Source organism: Alexandromys fortis, unplaced genomic scaffold (assembly GCF_014885135.2).
Source record: "Alexandromys fortis isolate MF-2015 unplaced genomic scaffold, M_Fortis_MF-2015_v1.1 scaffold_27, whole genome shotgun sequence".
In the NCBI taxonomy this organism is placed as follows: domain Eukaryota; kingdom Metazoa; phylum Chordata; class Mammalia; order Rodentia; family Cricetidae; genus Alexandromys; species Alexandromys fortis.
This window is the reverse complement of record NW_026067952.1, coordinates 12,665,356-12,676,892: the sequence shown is the minus strand read 5'-3', so window position 1 is coordinate 12,676,892 and position 11,537 is coordinate 12,665,356. Positions and strand designations below refer to the sequence as shown.

At 41.7% G+C, this 11,537-nt stretch overlaps 1 protein-coding gene across 4 annotated transcripts in view; it reads left to right on the top strand.

Annotated features, from left to right (window-relative positions):
- The window catches only part of Cbfa2t2 (CBFA2/RUNX1 partner transcriptional co-repressor 2), a 96,041-nt gene that overhangs the window by 3,397 nt on the left and 81,107 nt on the right, over positions 1-11,537 (top strand). The window contains exon 2 of one of the 4 annotated variants that reach the window (XM_050150982.1): positions 7,907-8,148. The exons of the other annotated variants lie outside the window; for them this stretch is intronic. The gene's annotated coding sequence lies outside the window, so the exon portion shown is untranslated. The remainder of the gene's footprint in view (positions 1-7,906; positions 8,149-11,537) is intronic. 4 annotated transcript variants of the gene reach the window in all.

The window sequence follows — 11,537 nt, the reverse complement described above, 5'->3', positions numbered from 1 at the left end:
TTTTTTTTTTTTTTTTGTTTTCAAGATAGGGTTTCTCTGTGTTGCTTTGGAGCCAGTCCTGAAACTAGCTCTTGTTGAACTCACAGAGCTCCACCTGCCTCTGCCTCCTGAGTGCTGGGATTAAAGGCATGCTTCACCACCTCCCGGCCCTGGCCAGTGTTTTTAACTATAGTCCTGGGGAAAGAAAGAAGGAAAGAACTCAGTCCTCAGTCAGGAGTCCCTAGGGAAATAACTGTAGGTAACACTTCGTCCTTTGGTGTTCATGCCATTGGGATGAATGGCTAAGTTTGCCTACAATGCATGAATATTTTATGCTTTATTTTTTTCCTGGCAGTGCTAGTCAAACAACCACAACAGCAGCCAGGGCCTCTTAATCCTGGTGCCATTGGGATGGAGATCATCATTTTATAGTGGTTCTTACCCCTTGACTCATACACTTGAAAAAAAAGTATACCAACCAGGTAGGCACAATGCAGGGGAAGGCAGATACCTGTGGGTTCAAGGCCAGCTTAGTCTACAGACCTGGTTTTAGGACAGCTAGAACTATTAAACAGAGAAACCCTGTCTCAAAAAAAAAAAAAAAAAAATGGAATTTGCTTTGTAGACCAGGCTGGCATTCATTACTATAAAAAGATGTAAGGGTGTAAGAATAAGACTTGTCCTCTTTGATTTTTCGAGACAGGGTTTCTCTGTAGCTTTGGAGCCTGTCCTAGAACTAGCTCTTGTAAACCAGGTTGGCCTCGAACTCACTGAGATCCACCTGCCTCTGCCTTCCGAGTGCTGGGATTAAAGGCCTGTGCCACCACCGCCTGGCAAGACTTGTCCTCTTGAGAAACCTTTTCCTTATGTGGCATAGAGCTATCAGCATGATAACAGAGACATGAAAATGCCCCAAAGAGATCCTGATGAGGATGAACACCTAAGTACTTTCTGTTCTCTACTCCAGGTCCACTGCTGCTTTGCACCCATTTTCGGGTTGATTTAGTTACTTTTTACCTCTGAGATGGTCAGATTATTTTCCTACTCCTTTTTATTGGTATTCCTCCTACCTGACAGGATTATCCTAAACCCCTACTTTCAGCATAACTCATGCTGATTTCAAACTCCTCATCTTCCCGACTCACTTTTCAGGTGCCAAGTTTAGAAACAGAAGCCCCCATGCCTAGACAGGATTGCCAGGAATTACTCTAGAGATGAATGGGAAAGAAAAGGCAGTATTTGTATAATAGCACACACCTGTAATCCCAGCATTTGGGACATTGAGGCAGGAGGAATATTGTAAGTGCCAGGACAGCCAGGGCTACAAGGAGAAACCCTGGATCAATAAAAACAAAGCAAAGATTTGACTCTTGCTGGGCACGGTAATAGGTGCCTGTAATCCCACTTTTTGGGAGGCTGAGGTAGAATGGAGGTTTTGAGGCCTCTCTGTGTTGTGTAGTCAGACTCTGTCTTAAGATGGGGGAAAGCCAAATAAAAAACTAAAAGGATTTGGTTCTCCCTTCTGTTTTGAATTGCTATAATTAAATGCAGAAATTAAAGTAAAATTCACAATGACCAATGTAAAATTCTGAATTTATAGCTCTGGAATTGGCAGACTTTAAATTAAATTAGCTGATGGCAGCAAATATGTAATCTAAACTCGAGCAGCTCAACTGAAATGTTACTATCAGGCATGCACACATGCCTTGACACACAATTTTGACCTTTTCTCTTAAAAAAAATTTTTTTTTTTTGCCTCATTCCTTTATTTTGATCATCATGTAGAGGTCTTGCCTGCTTTTAATTTTTAAAAACCACATGAGAACAAACATTCACATAGCACAGATTTATTCATTTAGATCTCATATCCCTAGAGCAACAGTAAACACACCCACATTTTCCTGGAATTCACAACACTCTTGACCACCACTGCCACCCCCATCCCATAAAAGCTAATATACCAGTGGTATTTTTCTGCACAATGAAAGTGAGAAAAGTTTTCCTCGTCTTCAGTACTTTGTTTCTTTCTAGAAAAGTGGTGTCAGCCTTCAGAAGTGACAGGCAGAAACAAGTCATCTTTTCCCCTTTTAGTTTTACGCAGGAATTAAGTTACAGGAGTGAACTACCACATTCAGTTTAACCTCTCTAATCCATCTTTCTTTCCTTTCCTTTTCCTTTCCTTTCTTATCTATCTTTATTTTTTATTTTTTGAGGAAGGGTTTCTCTTGTAGTCCTGGCTGTTCTGTAACTCACTTTGTAGACCAGGCTGGCCTTAACCCAGAGATTCAGCCTGCCTCTGCCTCCTGAGTGCTGGGATTAAAGGCAATATTTGTTTAAAAGCACACGCCTTTAATCCCAACAGTTGGGATATTGAGGCATGAGAATTATTATATGTGCCAATTCAGCCTGGGCTCTCAAAAAACAACGAAAGAGAGGGGGTGGATATTAAACAATAACTTGTAGTTGGATTTGATCAACAGGTTTTTTTAAAATTATGTTTTTGTTTGTTTGTTTGTTTGTTTGTTTAGTAGCTGTATTGGGAATTAAACCTAGGACCATGTCCATGATGGACAAGCACTTTATCACTGAGCTGTACCTTGTGTCCCTTTTACTTTTTATTTTATAGTTTTTTTTTTTTTTTTTTTTTTTTGAGACAGCCTTTCTCTGTGTAACAGTCCTGGCTATCCTGGAACTCACTCTGTAGATCAGCCTTTCTCTGCTTCCCAAGTACTGGGATTAAAGGCATGTACCACTACTGCCCGATACTGTTTTGTTTTGTTGAGACAAAGTTTCTCTGTGTAACAGCTCTTAGCTGTATTAGAACTATCTCAGTAGACCAGGCTGGCCTTGAATTCAGAGATCCAGCCTGCCTCTGGATCCCAGAGTTCAAGGGATTAAAGATGTGTACCAGTGCTGCCTGGCACAGGCAGTGATCTTGAGGAGCAACATCAGTTTGACCTGTTTCCCCGTCCATCTATTCATCCACAAGGCTTTATTTATAAAGTTACAGCCCTACCTGTATATATAAATACACGCAGCATACACACACACGTACCACACATACACACTTATTGTGGCGCTACGTGTCAGACTTATGGATCTTAGATAATAGGTAAATGTTCTACCACTAAAACAAATCCTTTCTATTTTAGTGGTTGGTTGGTTTGCAGTTTCATCCTATAGTACACAGACTGAACTCGGTAGCAACTTTTCTGCTCTAATCTCTCAAATGCTGGTGTTACAGTAGAGAGCAACTGTCCTCTGCTTATCTTTTTTTTTTTTTTTTTATCATTTGGTTTATGTGTATGGTGTTCAGTTTATGTGTATTTCTTTGTACTATATATTTGCCTGGGGCCCAGAAGATCTTGGTTTCTATCCCTTAGGACTAGAATTACAGACAATTGAGTTGTGAGCCACCATTAGGGTTCTGGAAACCAACCTGAGTTTTCTCAGGGATAACAACAATACTCTTTAACAGCTGAGCCATTTTTCCCGCCAATTTTTTTTTTTTTACAGTGCTAATAGGCCTTAAGTTTTTTAAGTACTCTTATCACTGAACTATAGCCTCAGAATCTTACTGTTTTTGAGATAGGACCTTCCTACATAACCCACGCTAGCCTGGAAGAGGCTGTGTAGCCTCTGTGCTATGATCTTCCCACTTCTGCCTCCCAGGTAATGAGTTACAGCTGTGTGCAACAATCTCAGGCTTTATTTTAGTTTTTGAGACAAGTGTTCACTCTGCGATTTGGACTAGTCTCCTATTTGTGGATTAAAGTGTTCTTCTCCACCCAAATACTGGCACTGCAGGTATACACCACTGTGCACAGCTCCTGATTGTATTTGTATTACTGTTTTTTTAATTAGATTTTTTTTTAAAAAGACAGTCTATATAGCCCAGGCTACCCTTGACTTCCTTGTATATCCCAGAACTGGAACTGAAGGGTAGTTCCACCTCCTCAGCCTCCCTAGTGTGGAATCAGAGGTGTGTATGCTCTTGGTTCTATTCTATTTTATTTTTTAAGTTAAATTCATCACGATTTGGTTGGGGATATAGTTCAGTGATAAACACATTCTGGATTTGATCTTTTGTATATGCATAATGTTCCCAAGTTTAGTGTTTTTTTTTTTTTTTTGTTTTTTTTTTTTAATTTTTTTGAGACAGGGTTTCTCCGTAGCTTTTGGTTCCTGTCCTGGAACTAGCTCTTGTAGACCAGGCTGGCTGTGAACTCACAGAGACCCACCTGCCTCTGCCTCCCAAGTGCCTGGGTTGAAGGCGTGTGCTACCATTGCCTGGCCCAAATTTAGTTTTTTAAATATAGTTTTTGTTTTCAGTTTTTGGTCTTAGAATCAGGGTCTTTCTTTGTAGCTTTGCTGTCCTGGGACTGACTCTGTAGACCAGACTGTTCTTCAGCTTACAGAAATCTACCTGCCTCTGTCTCCTGAGCACTAGGATCAAATGTGTGCACCATCATGCCTAACTATTTTTATTGTTTTGAAATTATGTGTAGGGGTGTGTGTGCGCATGCACATGCAGATGCCCGAACAAGCCAGATGCATTGGATTCCCTGGTGCTGAGAATTAGTGAGAGTTGTGAGGTGCCTCGGTGCTAGGAACTGAGCTGGGGTCCTGAGAAGAGCTCCAAGAACTTACAACAGCTAGGCCATCTCTCCAGCACACTCAGATTTATTCGATTGTTTTTTTCCAAAGATAGACTTATTTATTATATATAGAGTGTTCTGGCATGTAGGGCACCAAATCTCATTACAGATGATTGTGAGCCACCATGTGGTTGCTGAGAATTGAACTCAGGACCTCTGGAAGAGCTGTCAGTGCTCTTACTTAACCTCTGAGACGTCTCTCCAGCCCCCCTCAAGTTCAAGTTTATTTATTTATTTTTTTGCTTTTTCGAGACAGGGTTTCTCTGTGGTTTTGGAGCCTGTCCTGGAACTAGCTCTTGTAGACCAGGTGGTCTCGAACTCACAGAGATCCGCCTGCCTCTGCCTCCCAAGTGCTAGGAATAAAGGTGTGTGCCACCACCGCCCGGCGTCAAGTTTATTTTTTTAAGTAACTGGAAAAAACACATAAAAATTGTACATACTAGTTGGGTGACATGTTTTGAACGATTTTACACTTGAAGAGATCACTCTGCTTCTGGAGAAAACATTTTGTGAGTCAAGGATGGGACCTGCAATATGAAGTAAGACATTGCTGATTTAGGCTAAGAAAGGGAGGTGACCGCTTTGGATCAGAATATTAGCAGTGGGTCTAGAAATAGTTGCATTCACAACTATCTACCTTTTTTGAGACTCAGATTTTTTTTTTTAATTTTTTATTCTTTTGAGACAGGATTTCTCTGTGTAACTGCCATGACTGTCCGGAACTAGCTCTGTAGACCAGGCTGCCCTTGAACTCACAGAGATCTGTCAGCCTTAAAGGAGGGCGCCACCATTGCCCAGCTGAGATTCAGAGTATTTTGGAGGTGTGGTTTGTAGGTGTCCATCCGTCCATCCATAGTCGTCTTGCTCCTTCCCCTTTTAATGTGTGTGATGTGTGTGCATAGGCACAAATACTTCTGCTCTGTTTTGGCCTTCATAACTGCTTCTCTTAGAAGGGCTTTCCTTTTTAGGTTCAAGTTTGTTAAAGACGGGTCTTTAAAGACAGGTCTTCAGAGACTTCTTCAGTAACTGTATAGATGCATCTTGCCACTGTCAGGGCAATCACTAAATAACGGATCTTCCCTTGGATCTTGTTCTTTTCAGTCATCAACCACCTCAAACGAGATGGCTCCAGGATTTCTTTCTTTTTGAAGTGCTTTGACAATACCGATGTCTTCTCTAACAACTCTCTGTGGTTATGAAAGTGGGTTGAAGTTTTGGGACTTTATTGTGGCTTGGTGCAAAGTTCATTGATCCTCTTCAAATTAGTGTTTCTGGTAAACCTAAGAGATCAGGAAGCATTTCTTTCCTATAACCTAAAACAGTATTCCTCCTCCAGGCACAGGCCTTGGAGGCTCCCTCTGATTACTGCTTCACCAGTGTACAGCAGCACCCCACAGTAAGTGCTCTTAGCTGTTGATCTTTCTTTCTAGGACCTGTTTTCCCTATTTGATTTGAATTTTTGGGTATTGCAAGTTCAGAAAGCTATATTGCCATCTCATATTCAGTTTTGTGACTGAATGGGATTTGTGACAGTTTAATATGCTGGTGACTGACAGGAAATCATCTGTCAGCTGATGAATTTTTAATCTGCACAAGAAATAAATCACTGGGTATGGTGGTGTACAGGTTTAATCTCAGCACTCTAGTCCGTAATTGCAGTACTTGAGAGGCAGAGGTGGGTGGGGTTTTTTTATATTTATTTATTTGTTATGTATACAATATTCTATCTGTGTGTATCCCTGCAGGCCAGAAGAGGGCACCAGACCTCATTACAGATGGCTATGAGCCACCATGTGGTTGCTGGGAATTGAACTCAGGATCTTTGGAAGAACAGGCAATGCTCTTAAACACTGAGCCATCTCTCCAGCCCCCGGTGGGTGGGTTTTGATGAATTCAAGGGGAGCCTGGTCTATGAAATGAATTCCGGGAAGCTGACATTTCATAATGAGACTCTGTCTCATAAATAAATAAATAAAAATTACTGATTTAATTTGATAATGTACTTTTTGTTTTAAGTGTGTCTGTTGGTATGTGCAATGTGAGTGCAGGTGTGTGAGCTGCCCCACATGGGTGCTGGGAACTGAACTTGGGTCCTCTTGAGCAGTAATATCTGTTAACTGCTGAGGCATCTCTCCAGCCCCTGAATTTGCCGGTAGTGATTGGTCTTTTCAAACCTTTTTTTACGTTTGTTGAAGTGGGTGTGATGCCACCTGTGGAGGTCAAAGAACAGCTCCTGTGAGTTGGTTCTTTCTTACCATGTGGTTCCAGGGGATGGAATTCAGGTCATCAGACGATGACAAGCACCTTTACTGCTGAGCAGTCTTTCTGGCACTCTGCCTGTCATTTTGTTTTGTTGAGACAGGGTTTCTCTGTATAGCTCGGCTGTGTAGACTAGTCACAGAAATTGACTTGACTCTGCTGCTGAGAGCTGGGTTTTAAGGTGTGCTACCCAGCCTATGCCTGGCATTTAAAAACGATTTTGTCGGGACTGGAGAGATGGCTAAGGTTAAGAGCACTGCCTGATCTTCCAAAGGTCCTGAGTTCAATTCCCAGCACCCATTTGGTGGCTTACAACCATCTATAATGAGATCTGTACCCTCTTCTGGCCTGCAGTCATTCATACAGGCAGAACACTGCATACACAATCAATTAATCAATCAATAAATTTTTTTTTTCTTTAAGGCAGGGTTTCTCTGTAGCTTTGAAGCCTGTTCCAGAACTTGCTCTGTAGACTAGGCTGGTCTTGAATTTACAGAGACCCATCTGCCTCTGCCTCCTGAGTGCTGGGATTAAAGGCCCCGGCATAAATAAATAAATAAATCTTGAAAGATTTTGTCTTAATTTTATTTCTATATTTTTATTTATTTATTTTTTGTTTTGTTTTTCGAGACAGGGTTTCTCTGTAGCTTTGGTGCCTGTCCCGGAACTAGCTCTTGTAGACCAGGCTGGCCTTGAACTCCCAGAGATCCGCCTGCCTCTGCCTCCCAAGTGCTGGGATTAAAGGCGTGCGCCACCACCGCCAGGCTTATTTTTAATTTTTTAAAAAAGGGTCTGACTATTTGCCCTGACTGGCTCAGGTGCTTGCTATGTAGATCAGGCTGGCCACCAAAAGTTATGATAGGTAAATAACTAAAACTCTAGGTAATCAGTTATCAATTTGGATATTATTATTATACTTTGAAATTAGAGTATTTGTATTTGGGAGATGATTTTGGTCTCTGTGTAGATAATAAGATGAAAATACTGATTTGGGCTTGCTGTCTTCATAGCTCGCATGTCTGTCTGCATGGAGTGGCTGTACTGAACCAGGTGTTTTACTTCAGCTGTACCATCTGTGGGAGCAGGTGGACAGATCCTCTGTCATCAGGAAAACACAGCTGGTGAGACTTGGAAGAGCTAATTGGTTGCTTTCCTAGCTCTTTCTAGTCAGACACCTGAATGCAGTTTACCTCAGCAGTGTGTTGATTTTGGTTAGAACGTTAACAGCAAAAATGAACAAGAAAGTAAAAAGGTGTGAGTATGTACTGAAACATTTTCTGCTATTGTGTATTGTCCTGTCTCATCCTCCCAAATTCTGGGATTGCAGGGATTGCTCTGTGTTTTTGGATTGATACTGAGAAAAATAATTTAAGAGTTTATTTGTATTTAACTGTGTGTTTACATTCATGTATGTACTTATGCCTTTGGAGACTGGTAGATGCATTTCTGGGGAGCCATTCACTTTGACATTTAAGTGTCTCCCTAATCAGTGATAGGCTAGACTGGCTGGTCATCAAATCCCGGGAGTGTGTCTGTCCCTGCCTTCTCAGTGTACACCACCACTTCAGCTTTTTATGTTGATGTTAAAGGTCAAACCTGTCCTTACTCATGTGTGACAAATGCTTTACCAACTGAGCCATCTCTCCAGAACTTTATCTTTTTTAAAAGAGTTGTGTGGGTGCTGGTGGTGGATGTGTGCCCCCATGTGTGTAGCTTCAGAGGTTGGAAGAGAATATCAAGTATCCTGTTTTAATCACACTTTGTCTGAGACCCTTGAGTCATTGAACGCAGAGCTAGGCCCCAGTGATCCCAAACAACACTGCCACACCTTATCTTTTTGTTTTGTTTGTTTGCTTTGAGTCAGGGTCTCGCTTTGAAGCCCTGACAATCCTAGAACATAATGTGTAGACCAACTTCCAGAGCTCTACCTGCTTCTGGAACCTTTAAGAGCTAGGATTAAAGGCATGTACCAGCATGCCCTGCTTTTGTCCTCATTTTCATGCCCCCTGAATCTTAATGGGGGCTCGCTCTCTCTCTCTCTCTCTCTCTCTCTCTCTCTCTCTCTCTCTCTGTATGTATGTATGTATGTATGTATGTATGTATTGTGATATGATGTTATGCTCTTTGGACTCTTTGGGGGCCCACCACCCAGCTNTTTTTTTTTTTTTTTTTTTTTGCCAGCGTTTCATAAATTATCCCAACTACCTTTTGCCTCTGGGCTTTTCTCTTTCTCTTTCTTTTTCTTTTTTTTTAAAATCTTTTTATGGTTTATTTAACTTTATTTTATATGCATTGGTGTGAAGGTGTCAGATCCCCTGGAACTGGATTTTCAGACAGTTGTGAGCTGCCATGTGGGTGCTGGGAATTGAACCTGGGTCCTCGGGAAGAGCAGTCAATGCTCTTAACCGCTGAGCCATCTCTCCAGCCCCTCTATTTCTGTATGCCTTTCTTTACTTCTTTCTTTAATGCTTGCTGTGTAGCTGGATGGCTGGCTCCTGATGTCCCCCTCTCCTTGTTCTCCTAGATTTCTTTCTGTTTATACTCTTTACCTGCTAGCCTCTCCGTTGCTTCTGCCTCCCTATTGGCTTTATTAGGACCAGCAGGTGTTTTAGACAGGCACAGCAACATAGCTTCACAGAGTTAAACAAATGCAGCATAAACAAAAGTCATACACCTGAAAATAATATTCTCTAACATTTTTTTTGTTGTTGTTTTGTTTCTCTGGGTAGCCTTGGCAGGCTTGGAACTCACTTTGTAGACCAGGCTGGTCTTGAACTCACCTCTATGACAGCTCTATGTCTGCCTGCCTCTGCCTTCAAGTGCTGGGATTTAAGGTGTGTACCACCAAGCCCATTGAGGCACTATATCTTTTAATTCTTTGTATTCTTAAAAATAACCTAGCAAATGTCTCTGGTGCTTGAAATAGTCATGGTTGTGCCATTCCTTTGGTGTCAGTGTAGTCGTATGTGAAGTGACAGCTATGCCCTGCAGTGGTGGAACACATCTCTGACTCAGGAGGCAGAGGCAGTGACGGATCTCTGTGAGTTCGGAGCTAGTCTGGTCTACAGAGCAAGTTCCAGGACAGCCAGGGCTTTCACACAGAAGAACCTGTCTTGGAAAACTGGGGGGGAAAGTGACAGTTAAGTGTTTCTCTTTTAGTTCTGAGGATCAAATCTAAGGCTTTATTCATGGTGAAGATGATCTAAAACCAAGTTACATGTCCAGTCTTTGATTTGTTGAGAGAGGATCTCACTGTTGAGGTTTTTTTTTTTGGGGGGGGGGGGGGTTGGGGTGGATACAAAGTTTCTCTGTGTGGTCCTGACTGTTCTAAACCAGGCTAGTCTCGAACTCAGAATCAATCGCCTTCCTCTGCCCCGAGTGCTGGGATTAAAGGCGTGGGTCTTTTTAAAGTCAGACTTTTATTTAAGATTCATTCGTTTTATGTGTGGGTATTTTGCTTTCATGCCATTATGTTGCCTGTCTGATGCCCTCGGAGTTCAGAAGAGAATGTCAGATCCCTTGGAGGTGGGGTTACAGGTAGTTGTGAGCCAAAATGTGGGTGCTTAAAATAGAACCTGGGTTCTCTATAAGAGCTGCAAATGCTTTTAATTGCTGAGACATCTCTCCAGCCATCTTCCCCTGCTTTTTTTTTTTTAAATGTGGTTTTCTACCCAGTAAGTCTTGTACCTAGCCCTTTTTTAAAAAATTATTTATTTATTTATTAATTATGTATACAATATTCTGTCTGTATGTCTGCCTGCCGGCCAGAAGAGGGCATCAGATCTTATTACAGATGGTTGTGAGCCACCATGTGGTTGCTGGGAATTGAACTCAGGACCTTTGGAAGAGCAAGCAATGCTCTTAACCACTGAGCCATCTCTCCAGCCCCCTAGCCCTTTATTTTTTAAACTTTTTTAGATAGTGTTTCATTATGTTGCCCAGGCAGGCCTGGAGCTGCTGGACCCAAGCAGTCTTTTTTGCCTCATGCTCTAGAATTCAGAGTATAGGTCTGAGCCACCATGTCTGTTGGCTTTGTTTTTAAAACTATTTAATGTGTATGGGTGTTCTGACTGTATGTGTATATCTCTGCACCATCTTTGTGCAATGCCCATAAGTAGAAGAAGAAGGGTATTGGATTCTCTGGAACCTGAGAAACAGGTATGGGTGCTGGGGATTGAATTCTAGTCCTCTGGAAGAGCAGCCAATGCCCTCACTGCTGAGCTACCTCTCGGGTTCTATAATCTCTTTGGTTGTTTCAGGGAGGATTTTGCATTACCTATCCTCATGCCTGAGTCTCCTAAGTGTTGGGGTTACAGGCTTGCAATACGACGTCTAGCTTTATTGTTCTTTACTATATTTTTCCTTCTTCTCCCTACTCTTGCCTTTTTTTTGCCTTGAATTTACAACAGTCCTTTCTCAGTCTTCCAAGTACTAGGATTGCTGATATGTACAAGGACAACAAACTTCATGCCTATTTCTCCCCCATTGGAAATAGGCTGTACAAGTAGTGTAGTCAAGGACAAGCAGAATCACTGTGCTTACGTGCTTATCATTTATCATGCCTATTCTTGACCCAATTGTTGGACACATCAACAATTTCTGTAGGCTTTCCAGGAAAGTAAAGTTTTTTTTTTTTTTTTT